The 13528-nt window shown below is 37.8% G+C and overlaps 1 protein-coding gene across 19 annotated transcripts in view; it reads right to left on the bottom strand.

Moving 5' to 3' along the window:
• R3HDM2 (R3H domain containing 2) overlaps positions 1–4287 on the bottom strand; it is a 126980-nt gene extending 122693 nt beyond the window's left edge. For 8 of the 19 annotated variants that reach the window (XM_029954430.1, XM_029954425.1, XM_029954428.1 and 5 more), the window contains exon 1: positions 4234–4286. The gene's annotated coding sequence lies outside the window, so the exon portion shown is untranslated. Of the gene's footprint in view, positions 1–4233 lie in introns of all 19 variants that reach the window. The other 11 variants (XM_029954433.1, XM_029954435.1, XM_029954436.1 and 8 more) reach the window with 4 other exon arrangements.
• Between the last annotated feature and the right edge of the window lie 9241 nt (positions 4288–13528).

Genomic DNA, 13528 nt, shown 5'->3' with positions numbered 1-13528 from the left:
TCAGTCGGTTAAGCCTCCGGCTTCGGCTCAGGTCAGATCTCACGTTCATGGGTTCGAGCCCCGCGTCAGGCTCTGTGCTGACAGCTAGCTCAGAGCCTGGAGCCTGCTTCCAGTTCTGTGTCTCCTTCTCTCTCTGACCCTTCCCCTCTCATGCTCTGTCTCTCCTGTATCAAAAATTAATAAAACATTAAAAAAAATTTAAAAAATAAAAAAAATAAAAAATAAATTTAACAAAAAACTATAATAGAGTAGGGTTAAAAAAAGTGTAAGCCTTATATATTAAAAATTATAAACTATCACTGATAAAAATTAAAAATCTAAATAAGAGGGAAGGTGTCCCATGTTCATGGACAGAAAGATTTAATATTGCTAAAGTGGTTAACACTCCCTAAACTGATCTACAGATCAGAGCAATCCCAGTATCCCTACCTGGCTTTTTTAAGCAACTGACAATCAGATCCTAGTATTCATATGGAAATGCAAGGGACCCAGAATAAACAACATAATCTTTTTTTTTTTTTTAAGTAATCTCTATAACCCAATATGGGGCTCAAACTCATGACTCTGAGATCAGAAGTCACATGGTCTAGCAAATAAGCCACCCAGGTACACCAAACAATATGATCTTGAAAAAGGAAAACAAAATCAGAGGACTCAAATTTCCCAATTTCAACTTACAACCAAAGCTGCAGCAATTAAAACAGTGTTGTAGGGGAATAGAACAGAAAGCCCAGAAAGAAGCTTTTACATTTATGGTCAACTAATTTTCAAATAAGGAGGCCCAGATAATCAAGTAGGCTAAGGACAGTCTTTTCAACAAATGGTGCTCAGACAAGTGGACAGCTACACATAAACTAATTAAGTTGGAACCATGCTTCACATCATACATAAAAACTAAATCAAAATAGAATGCAGACCTAAATGTAAGAACTACAACTATAAAACTCAAAATGAAACACTGGAATAAGTGTTCATGACCTTGAGAAACACCTGGGTGGTTCAGCTGGTTGAACTTCTGACTCTTAATTTTGGCTCAGGTCATGATCTCACAGTTCCTGGGATTGAGCCCCACTTCAGGGCTCCATGTTGACAGCACAGGGTTCTCTCTATGTCCCTATCCTACTTGCGCATGTGCTCTCTCTCAGAATAATCATTTATTTTAAGAAAGTCTCCATGACCTTGGGCTAGGCAGAATTTTCTTAGACACAACATTAAAAGTTTAGGCAACAAAAGAAAAAATTAGTGGACTTCATCAAATTTAAAACTTTTGTCTCTGAACAATACCATTAAGAAACTGAACTCAAAGATAACTGACAGAAAAAGAAAAAATATTTGCAAATCATGTGTAGAATAAGGAACTTGTATTCATAAAAAAAAACTCTTACAACTCAATAAAAAAAGACAAGTTATTCAAAAAAGGCAAAGGATTTAAATATACATTTCTCAAAAAAATATATACAAATGGCCAATAAGTACAGGAAAAGATACTCAACATCCTTAGTCATCAGGGAAGTATAAATAAAACCATAATGATATTACTTGACACCCACTAGAATGGCTAGAATCAAAAAGAAAATAAGTTTAGTGAGGATAGACAAATTGGACCCTTATACATTGCTAGTGGGAATGTAAAATTATGCAGCCACTGTGGAAGCAGTTTTACAGTTCTTCAAAAAGTTACCATATGATCCAGCAATTAAACTCCTAGATATATACTCAAAAGAAATGAAAACATATGTCTACACAAAAACTTGTAAATACATGTTCATAGTACCCAAAAAGTGAAAACCCAAATGTCTACCAACTGATGAATGGATAAACTGAACGTGATATATCCACACAATGGAATATTATTCAGCCACAAAGAGGAACAAAAGTCCTGATGCATGTTACAACTTGGATGAGTTTGGAAAACATGCTAAATGAAAGAAGCCAGACATAAAAGGTTCACATATTGCCTGATTCTTTTTAGAAGATATAGCCAGACAAGGTAAATCTATAAAGACAGAAAGCAAATTAGAGGTTACCAGTTAAGCGGGAAGGGGGAGAAAATGGGGAGTGATTATTTAATGAGTTTGGGGTAGTTTATAGAATGATGAAGATGTTTTGAAACTAGAGACAGCTAGTAGTCGCATATCATAAATACACTAAATACCACTGACCAACATACTAAAATTGTTAACTATAAGTAATGTGAATTTCACTGTAGAATAAAAAAAGTGGGGGCTTCTGGGTAGCTCAGTTGGTTAAGCATCCAACTTCGGCTCAGGTCATGATCTCACAGCTCATAGGTTCGAGCCCCACTTTGGGCTCGGTGCTGACAGCTCAGAGCCTGGAACCTGCTTCAGATTCTGTCTTCCTTCTCTCTGCCCCTCCCCATCTTGTGTTCAGTCTCTCTCTCTCTTTCTCAAAAACAAACATAAAAAAAAGAAATTAACTTAGGAGGGGAAAAAAAGCATATGTCCATATAAGGATTTGTACACAAATATTCATAGCATAACTTTCTTTTTAATTGCCAAAAACTGGGAACAATGTGCATCATCAAAACACAAACAGATAAACAAATTGTGCTATAGCTATGTGATGGATCTCTACTCAGCAATAAAAATGAACTACCAATACATGCATCAACAAAGAGAAGTCTCAAAATAATTATGCTCAGTAAAAAAAAAAAAAAGCCAAATGCAAAAATAAATGTAAGAATATACTGTTTACAATTCCATCTGTATAAAATTCTAGACAATACAAACTCTTCTACAGTGACAGAAAGCTGATAAGTGGTTACTTGGAGACCACAGAAATTAAGAAAAAGGATTAAAAATGGGGTAAGGGAGGGGGGCGCCTGGGTGGCTCAGTTGGTTGAGGATCTGACTTTGGCTCAGATCATAATCTCACAGTTCGTGTATTTGAGCTCCCTGCCAGGCTCTGTGCTGACAGCTTGGAGTCTAGAGCCGGCTTTGGATTCTCTGTCTCTAAAATAAATATACATTTTTAAAAAAAACTTTTTTTTTAATGGGGATAAGGAAACTTGTGGGGTGATAAATACGTTCATTATCCTAGCTGTGGTAATAGCTTCATGGGTGAACAACACATGTCAAAACAACAAACTATACACTTTTAACATGTACAGTTTACTATATGTCAATTATAGCTCAAGATCACCTTCAAAAAAGATGGGGAAAGGGGAAGTAGGGCAATGTACTCATGCTAGCCACTCAGCAACAGTCTCACTGGGCTCGATAATTGTTCAAACAATTGACAAAACTCAACATGGAGAGCCACTCAGAGTAGCATATAAATTTGAATTTCTTAAATCTACAAATAACTCTATTAACCAACATTATAATTTCAGAGATGTTCAGTCTTCATTTTTGACTGATTTTCAGTTGGTAGTGCTAATAAAAACTCTCCCAGTTCTGGCAAGTACAACTATTAGTATGATCAACAAATAACCATTTAGATATACCAGGAAAATTCCTACAAGAAGCCCTAATAAGGTTCCTTAAAGCTAAAATACCTGTGAACAGTATCTCAAATGCATCAAAAACAACAAGAGATTCTTATTATCTATACTAATAATCTTTTAAGAATTCCTCAGTTATTATCTATTAACGTTTGTAAGACAAAGTAAAATCTATTTTGTAAGGTAAATATCTATTTACCTTTTGTAGATACTCAGATAAATTTACGCTACTTCAAGGTTTATTATCTACTTCTGAAAAGTCAGAAAGCTTTAAAGTTAAAACTCTAAATTGTGTTAACTAACTAGAATTTAAGTTAAAAATTGAAGGAAAAAAGAACCCTCTAAATTAGATTTTTCTTTACCAAAAAGTATGTCCATTGTTTTAAATACAAACAAAAGTAAAGAAATAAATAAAGACAAACAAAAAGTATGATGTGTTCACTAGTGGGAAGAAGATATGGATATGAGGGTGAAGTTCAGTCAGTCAAAACCACTTTAGAGTCATGCATTTATGACAGGTGAAAATTATATCATCTAATCCAAGCTACCATGATCTCTCACTTCAACTATAGCAGTAGGCTTTTTTATTTCTTAATTCAGATGAGCTCAATCTTGATACACTCTAGAGTCTCAGGTTCCCTCATCTATTAAATGGGTATAATAACACTTCCAACCTTGTGGGGTTGTGTGACAATAAAAGAATACAGGTATAGCACTTAGTTTGTTGCCTAGCACACAGAAAGTGCTCTGTAAATGTTACCTATTATTACCTGAATAAATGTTCAGCCTCCATGAGTCCAGTGCTGGAATGGCATCATATATAAGAAACAAGTCTAACCTCAAAAAAAAAAAAAAGTTAAAAGCAATTTAAATCTTAATATACTGAGACTCCCAAAGAAAATAAAAGATCCATTTCAAAATCCACAGCAGCTTAATATCTTTCTTCCCAATTCCTTTTGCTCACAATGTTCCTCTAACCCTATACCTGCTCTGAATCCCCTATACCCATTCCTACTTCATGTTTTTTTTAATCCATTGCTTTAATGCACGGTTTTATTTCATTACTTTTTATTATTTATTTAAGTAATCTCTATGCCCAATGTGGGACCTGAACTCACAACTCCTCCTCTAATGTTCCCCTCTTCTTATAAGCAGTTCTCGGTCTACTTTCTAATGTAAATTAATCATCCAGTCTTACTCCTTGAAATTCTTCAGCTGTTTTTTTATCCATCATCCTTTTATACAAGACAAATCTAGAACCTGAGCTAGCAGATACTGAGTCTTTCTCAGTAGATGAGAATATAGAGAAGAGAGAATTTTCTTTTGTCAATAGAAATAAATATTACACACACATAATTTAATATCTCCTCTCTCTGACTACAATATTTATTATTACTATTACTATGACAGGATTCTGAGAGCTGGCAGCAGCTTCACTCGCATTAGAAACCCTGAGTGCCAAATGCCACCTCTAGAACCCCTAATATGCCAAGCCAGCCTGTGTTCTTGGAGACCTCAAAGTACTTAAGCCCCACCGAGTTCTAGGCTAAAGTGAGGAGTATCCCTAACTCATCATTCTGTTTTACAACTCTATGCTGTGAGTACCACATTGCTAAAGTCTACTTTTCCAGTATTGTACTAAGATTTCTATGAACAAGTTTCTTTATAATGCCTGCACCCCAGGGTTTTGGCATTAGAAAGGTGTGGTAGATTGGTTAGGGTTAAAAGGCATGGCTATGGTATTGTCCTTCCCCTTTCCACCACCAACGTTGGTCCTGAAACACTGCCTGTATGGTGAATTTTTTTCCCAGGAAATGTCTTATTCTGCCCTATGCAAAGAAATTACTAGTTGCCTTTCCTCACAGGCCTTCAAGCCATGCCCAGATGTGCCCTATTCTTAAGTGGGCAAAGTGAGTTCATGCTGAGAGCCTTGCCACACCAAGAGGTCTCTCTCCAACTGAGTCAAAGAATCAAGAGCAACATAATTCAAAACATACACCAGTACTTATTGATGTTATGGTTTTCTTGCCCTATTTGTCATCTTATCAAAATTAAAAGTGGAATACTTTTGGAGCACCTGGGTGGCTCAGTTGGTTAAGCTTCTGATTTTGGCTCAGGTCATGATCTCATGGCTTATGAGTAGAATCCTGTGTTGGGCTCTGTGCTGACAGCTCAGAGCCTGGAGACTGCTTCAGATTCTGTCTAGATCTCTCTCTGCCCCACCCCTGCTTGATCTCTCTCTCTCTCTCTCTCTCTCTCAAAAATAAATATGAAAAAAATTTTTTTGGTTGGTTGGTTAAGCATACAACTTTGGCTTAGGTCATGATCTCACTGCTCGTGGCTTCAAGTCCCGCATCTGGCTGTGTGCTGACAACTCAGAGCCTGGCGCCTGCTTCGGATTCTGTGTCTCCCTCTCTCTTTCTTTCTGCCCCTTCCCTGCTCACACTCTGTACCTCTCTCTTTCTCAAAAATAAACATTAAAAATGTTTTTTCAATTAAAAAAATGTTTTAAAGTGGAGGGGTACCTGGGTGGCTCAATCGGTTGAGCATCCAATTCTGGCTTAGGTCATGACCTCACAGTTATGAGTTCAAGCCCTGCATCAGCTTGCTGTGGTCGGTAGGGAGCCCACTTTAGATCCTCTGTCTCCCTCTCTCCCTGCTCCTCCCCCGCTAAAAATAAAATAAATATAAATAAAAATTTTTTATCATTTTAAAAAAATGTTTTATTTATTTTTGAGAGAGAAAGACAAGAGTATGGGCAAGGGGAGGGGCAGAGACAGAGGAAGACACAGAATCCAAAGCAGGCTCCAGGCTCTGAGCTGTCAGCACAGCACAGAGACCAATGTGGGGCTTGAACTCACAAACTGCGAGATCAGGCCCTGAGCCAAAGTTAGACACTTAACCAACTGAGCCACCTAGGTTCTCCCAATAAAAAAAATTTTTAAGTGGAATACTTTTTGAAAGAAATTCAATTCCCTTCTGCCATCTACCCTCCATAACTCTCAGTTTGCAAGTTTTTAATAAAAATAAATATGCAATAGTCTCTTAACTAATATATTTTCTCTTTGGGCACTCTGCTATCTGTTCTCCCCAGAGAAGCACGGGTGATATTTTAAAAATGTAAATCACATCATTCAGCTTTCTTGATCAACCAGTTTCTTTCTACCAATGGTTTTCCATCATCCTAAGTGAGATCTACAAAGCTGTACAAAATCTGGCCCCTGCCTACTCTTGAACATGCCAAACTACAGACTCCCCCATGAAGCCTTTGTGTTTGTTGCTCCTTCTGCCCAGAACACTCCTCTCCCATCAGGAAATGCTGCTTGCCTCCCTTCACATAATAGTTCATACATCTCTACAAAAAGGTCTTGCCTGATTACCCCCATCTGAGGCATCCCCCTCTCTTTTACTCTCAATCACATCTATTTTCTTCACAGTACTCACCATAATCTGTAATTATTTATTTGAAAATGGTCTATCTTCTCAAAGAAAAATGTAAGCTGAGGGCAGAAAACTTGGTGTTCATATCTGTACCTGTACCCCCAATGTGAAATAGTGCCTGACACACTATAAGCCCTGTAACAATTTTCGGTTTGTTTCATTTACAAAGCTAAGTACTACCTCTGGGGCAAACTTGGGTCTTCAAAAAAAAAACCTGTTTTTGACTTATTAAAATTACTTCAACTTAAAATTATTTAAACTTTTAAAAACTTACAGCCAATAAGATAGCCAAGACATAAAAACCCTGTGTTCCTGTCTTCATTCTAACAATCTGCCTTGCTTTCTCTAAAGATAAATACTTGACTCTGAAAATAAGACAGCACTCTTATCTGGCAACACTGTTTTCTGGGTCCGTGAGACCCAAATCCAAGGTTCTCAGGCAGCAGCAATGGACAAAAGATCTGGTTGCCAGCACTGCACTGAGAAGTGCCTCGTAACCCAGAACAACTAGGCTAAAACTGACACAAGGTACAAATGCCTGTGAGAGAACACAGTTGATAAAGAGTTCTGTGAAACACTCCACATGCCTTGAAGATAACCTCACAAGAGTAGGAAGATTCAGTTTAGCCATCTGACTAGTGGTGTGTTCTATAAAGCTTTAATAATGAGCCTGTCACCGGAAAAACAGATGCTGTGCCCTAGCCTTCTAATCAGCTCCATTTAGAAGCCAACATCCATCTTTTGCAATAAAATGCCACCTCGAGAGTTCCTATTCCCATCAAATTATCCCAGGTTTGGGCAACAGATAAATCAGAAACTACAGTTAACAAATCTACTTGTCTGGGACCCAAGACAATTAATTAAAGTTACTTGGAGAAGCAGAATAAATAGCCTCTAGTCACCTGGAGATGAGTTTTAAAGATCCTAACAACCGTAACACTTGGGCACACCAAAATGGCTATAATCTGCAAACCACCTACATGTCACTTCCAATTGTACATTTACACTGAGTGTGGCCTTCCCCCTCCAAAATAAATAATGTTTAAAGTCAGGTGAATCTTGAACAATGACTCTGACTTTTCTAAACTCGGGGCTATGACAGCTGCCTTAATGAGAGGCCCAATAAACTCAGGGTAAGGGGCTCACTGTGCTGACATTGTCACCTCATCTAGGACATCAGCTGATTCGTCCTGATGGGCTGACAGGTCACTGACATCTGCACCTTGCCCAAGATTCTTGTTTATTTCACATATAAAAACACTGTCTTCCCAAGACAACTACAGCCCAGACACCTTCTCCAGCTGTGGAGTCTTTCCCTTCCCTTCACTAAGCACTTTGGAGGAAAAAAAGGTGTCATTTCAGACCCATATTAGTAACTCTAGATGACTAACAAGCCATGGAGGAACAGAGCCCATTAAAGGACCTGAATGTTAACCTATGGGTCCTAACCAGTTTTTTTTTTTAAAGATTTTTAAAAAATCAAAATTATCTGGGGAAGAAACTAAGCTTTTCAGCATTAACAGATGTTTGGTATTAGTATGGGAATTTGGATAACAGCCCCAAGGTTTGAACTTGAAAACATCTTGTCCTAGGCCACAGCAAGTAATCACAGAAGACATCCTTAACCAAGGAAGTTTTGTTCTAACATAAACTTCAAGAAGAAAGACAATTCAAGGCAATTAAAAAAAAAAACAACCCACAAACTATCCACTTCACTTAAAAGAGAGGAAAAAAAATTAAGAAATAAAAAAAAAAAAAAAGGGAGGGGGAGCGCCTAGGTGGTCCAGTCGGTTAAGCATCTGACTTCGGCTCAGGTCATGATCTCGCAGTTTGTGAGTTCAAGCCCCTAACTGGGCTCTGTGCTGACAGCTCAGAGCCTGGAGCCTCCTTCATATTCTGTGTCTCCCTCTTTCTCTGCCCCTCCCATTCTCATGTTCTATCTCTCAATAATAAATAAAAAACGTTAAAAAAAATTTATAAAAGGAAGAGAGAGAAAAGGAAAAAGAAACAAACAAGGAAGAGCAATGCCCAATGCTGTAGATCAAACATGACCACTAATTATTTGCAGCAATTGCCATCAAGAAGTAGAGTTTAGGGGCGCCTGGGTAGCTAGGTTTTGGTTAAGTGTCTGACCAGCTCAGGTCATGACCTTGCTGTTCAGTTCCTGAGTTTGAGCCCCACATCAGGCTTGCTGCTGTCAGCCTGTCAGCACAGAGCCTGCTTCAGATCCTCCATCCCCCGCTCTCTGCCCCTCCCCCACTCATTCTCGTTCTCTCTCTCTCTCTCAAAAATAAATAAACATTAAAAAAAAAAGAAGTGGGGTTCATTTCCTCACCCCTTGAATCTGAGCTGGCCTTACAAGTTACAACTTGTTTTATCCAATAAAATGCAACATGAGTGGCTCTGTGCAATTTCTGAGCCCAGGCCTTAGGAAACCCTTCAGCCTCCACTCTTGCTCTGTTGGAACCTAGTCACCATGCAAGACAGACTGCAGGAGAGGCCACAGCACCCTGGTCACATCTCCAGCATAATGATGGACAACGCTGGAGTAAGGCTATTCTGTACAACCAACCCCGGCCAGCCTACCAACTGACCAAAACACATGAGTAGGCCCAGCAAATATTATGTGGAATAGAGGCAAGCCAGATGAGCTCTGTCCAAATTGCCAGCCCACTCAATCATAAGCAAATAGTTGTTTTAAGCCACTAAGATTTGGGGTGGTTTTATCCACAGCAATAGATAACAGACACATCCACAATCAGCTGAGACTAATTCAAAATATCAATAGTGACACTCAAAAGCAGCATGTACATTCCCATCATGTAAGGAAACTAGAATCTCTAAAGAATAATACATAGAACCACCCTTAACTGATAAGACACAGAATCCCAACAAAACACTCAGATGAATAAATTTGTTCCTGCATCTAGCCCATGTGTAAATACCCGGAGAAGACATGTGCAAATATACATATCCTACAAAGGACTCATATATGAAATATACAAAAAAGCTCTATAAATCAATAAGAAAAAGACAAACAGCCCAATTTCTTAAATGGACAAGAGTTGAAAGGCACTTCACTAAAGAGGATCCTTAAAAAGCCAATATACACATAAAGATATTCCACACATCAGAGGCGCCTGGGTGGCTCAGTCAGTTAAGTAACTGACTTTAGCTCAGATCATGATCTCACAGTTTGTGGGTTTGTTCCCCGCATCGGGATCTGTGCTGACAGCTCAGAGCCTGGAGCCTGCTTCAGATTCTGTGTTTCTCTCTCTCTCTCTCTCTCTCTCTCTCTCTTTCTCGAAAATAAATAAACATTTAAAAAAGATATTCCACACATCAGCTGTCATCAGGGAAATGCAAATTAAGCCACAACAAGACAGCACTACACCCTAACAGCTACAATTAAAAGGACTGACAATAGTAAGTATAATTAAAGGCATAGTACAACCAGAACTTTCATACATTGCTGTCAGGAGAATAAATATGACCACTTTGGAAAACTGGTAGTACTTAAACATACATATACCCCCATGAAATAGCAATTCCATTTCTGGGTATATAACCAATAGAAGTGAGTGCTTATGTCTCTGAAAAGACATGTACAAAATGTTCACAGCAGTATTATTCATAGCAGTCCCAAACTGTAAACAACTCAATGGAAAACTTATGGTACACTCTGAAAATGAAATATTCCCTAGCAATGATAAAAGAACAAACCATTGCTATATGAAACTACGCTCATTAATCTCAAAGACAATGATGAGCAAGAAAGACATAAAAGATCATATACTATCTGATTCTGTTAACATGAAATTCAATAACAGATAAAACTATGGTAATAAAAGTCAGAATAGTGATTCTGCCAATATAACAGTATTTGAGGGAATAGCTCCTAGATGACATGATGGGCACAGCTGGTTGTATGCCTGAGCATCCAGCCAACCAACAGATGTTGCTAAACTTAGTTCTGCTTCAGGAAGGTCACATTCTAACCTCTGCACTGGTTTGTACAGCCTGGTCCTCTGTGGCTCCATGACCAAGTTGAGTGCCTTCATTTAAAACCTCATCATTTCCCACTGTCCTCCTTACCACAAGACACACTGTGATAAGGATGATCTTTAAAAACACAGATTTGATGGCATCAACCAATACCACTCCCCCTCTTTAAAAATCCTCCAAAGAGGAAGATGCCCCTTACTCATTTTTTATAGGATAAATTCAGCGCTTTTTAGCAGGATACTTAAGTTTCTTTATAATCTGGCCTCTGACTACCTCTCTACATTTTCTCCATATATCCTAAGTTTCATAACAAATTACTTGTAGTTTACCTCGAAACCTATGCTTTTTGCTCCCCTCAGTATCTCTGGCTGTGTAATCATGCTCTACCTAGAATAGTAGTTCTTGGAGTATGGTGCCAGGAAATTGAAGAAGTCCACTATTTTCATAACAACAAGATCTAATTTTTCATAACACTAAGAGGTGTTATCCACCCTTTTTTACCATGGTGAAATGTAAGGTATGATTACCACTGCCTTAGCATAAATCATGGCAGAGGCATCAAATTGTACTAGTACTATCATATTCTTCACCACCCAACACCTGCAGTTTAAAAAAGAAAAGACTGGGGGTGCCTGGGTGGCTCAGTCAGTTAAGCATCCAACTTCGGCTCAGGTCATGATCTCGTGGTTTGTGAGTTTGAGCCCCACACTGGGCTCTGTGCTGACAGCTCAGAGCCTGGAGCCTGCTTCGGATTCTGTGTCTCCCCTACCCCTACCCCTCCCATGCTCAGGCTCTGTCTCTCAGTAATACATAAAAACATTTTTAAAAATAAAAATAAATAAGAAAAGATAATTTTTACTTACAAATTCCTTGAGAAAACAGTGAAAATTAGTAATATTATTAAATTTCCACTCTTGAGTACATGTCTTTTTAATAATCCCAATGATAAAATGGAAGTATATAGCAGTTCTGCAGCATATCAATCAAATTACAATAATTGTCTCAAGGTAAAGCAACTGAGCTGCAAGCTGAACTAGTTACTTTTTCATGGGATATCATTACTTCCTGAGTAAGCAACTGACAGGCAAACTATTGTTATGTGGCAACAGTCTCCACAGAAATGAACAAAGTGAGCCTGTTCCTTCAAAGAAAACAAACTATAGTACTTGTTGCCACTGATAAAATTCAAGATTTTAAAAACCAAAATTTTGAAAAAGTGTATCTTTTTTGAGTTTGACAACTTCTCAATACTTGAGACTTTCCTGATGAAATGATGATATTAACAAATACGATTTTTTTAATTGTATAATGAACTGTGTCAAACATTTGGAAGATCTAACTCAGTATAAACCAGTATTTTCCAATTGACCAATTCATGATGATTCAAAATCATACGATTCATTCAATGTACAAAGTAAACAAATAAATTTCAATGTCACCAAGCACAAAAGTTCATTAATATGGCTCCAGATTCTACACTGCAACTAACCTTGAAGAAACTACCACATGAATGTGGGTATAGTATCAGAGAATATCCAATTACCCAAAGATATTAAAATATTCCTCTATTTTCCCACTACATATCTCTGAGGCTGAATTTTTTTCATATACTTCAACCAAAATGATGTATTGCAACAGACCAAATGCTGACGCAGATATAAGAATCCAGCTGTTCTCTATTTAATCCAAACATTAAAGAGATTTGCAAAAATGTAAAACCATGTCCCTCCTCACTAAATCCTGTTTTTAAAAAGTTTGTTAAAAATGTATTATATATATTAATATGCAAGGAACTTACTCTTATTTTTTTAATGTTTATTATTTTTCAGACAGGGAGAGACAGATCATCATGGGGTAGGGGTAGAGAGAGAGGGTCCAGGCTCCAAGCCAGCAGCACGGAACCCAACGTGGGGCTCAAACTCACAAACCACGAGATGGTCACCGGAGCTGAAGTAGTCGGACACTTAACCAATTGAGCCACTTAGGCGCCCCAGGAACTTACTATTATTTTAATGAACTAATAAATATTTTAAAAATATTTTCATAGTTTTGATTTCCAATACAGCAAATATTGGTACATATAAAAAAAGCTATTTGGAATCTGTAATAATTTTTAAGAGTTAAGAGGTCTGACACCAAAAAGTTTGCTTATGTTTTTTGTTTTTTTCCCAATTTTTTAAATGAATCTTTTATTTACATCCAAGTTAGTTAGCATATAGTGCAACAATGATTGCAAGAGTAGCTTCCTTAATGCCTCTTACTCATTTATCCCAACCCCCCTCCCACAACCCCTCCAGTAACCCTGTTTCCTCTCCACATTTGTCTTTTATGTTTTTGTTCCCCCTCCGTTTTAAATTCTTTTTGCTTTCCTTCCCTTATGTTCATCTGTTTTGTATCTTAAAGTCCTCATATGAGTAAATTCATATGATATCTGTCTTTTTCTGACTTACTAATTTCGCTTCACATGATACCCTCTAGTTCCAACCAATAGTTGCAAATGGCAAGATTTCATTCTTTTTAACTGCCGAGTAATACTCTATTGTATATAGATACCACATCTTCCTTAGCCATTCATCTGTCGATGGACATCTGGGCTCTTTCCATACTCTGGCTATTGTT

This window comes from Suricata suricatta, chromosome 10, assembly GCF_006229205.1.
Source record: "Suricata suricatta isolate VVHF042 chromosome 10, meerkat_22Aug2017_6uvM2_HiC, whole genome shotgun sequence".
Taxonomy (NCBI): domain Eukaryota; kingdom Metazoa; phylum Chordata; class Mammalia; order Carnivora; family Herpestidae; genus Suricata; species Suricata suricatta.
This window is presented reverse-complemented; position numbering and strand designations above follow the sequence as displayed.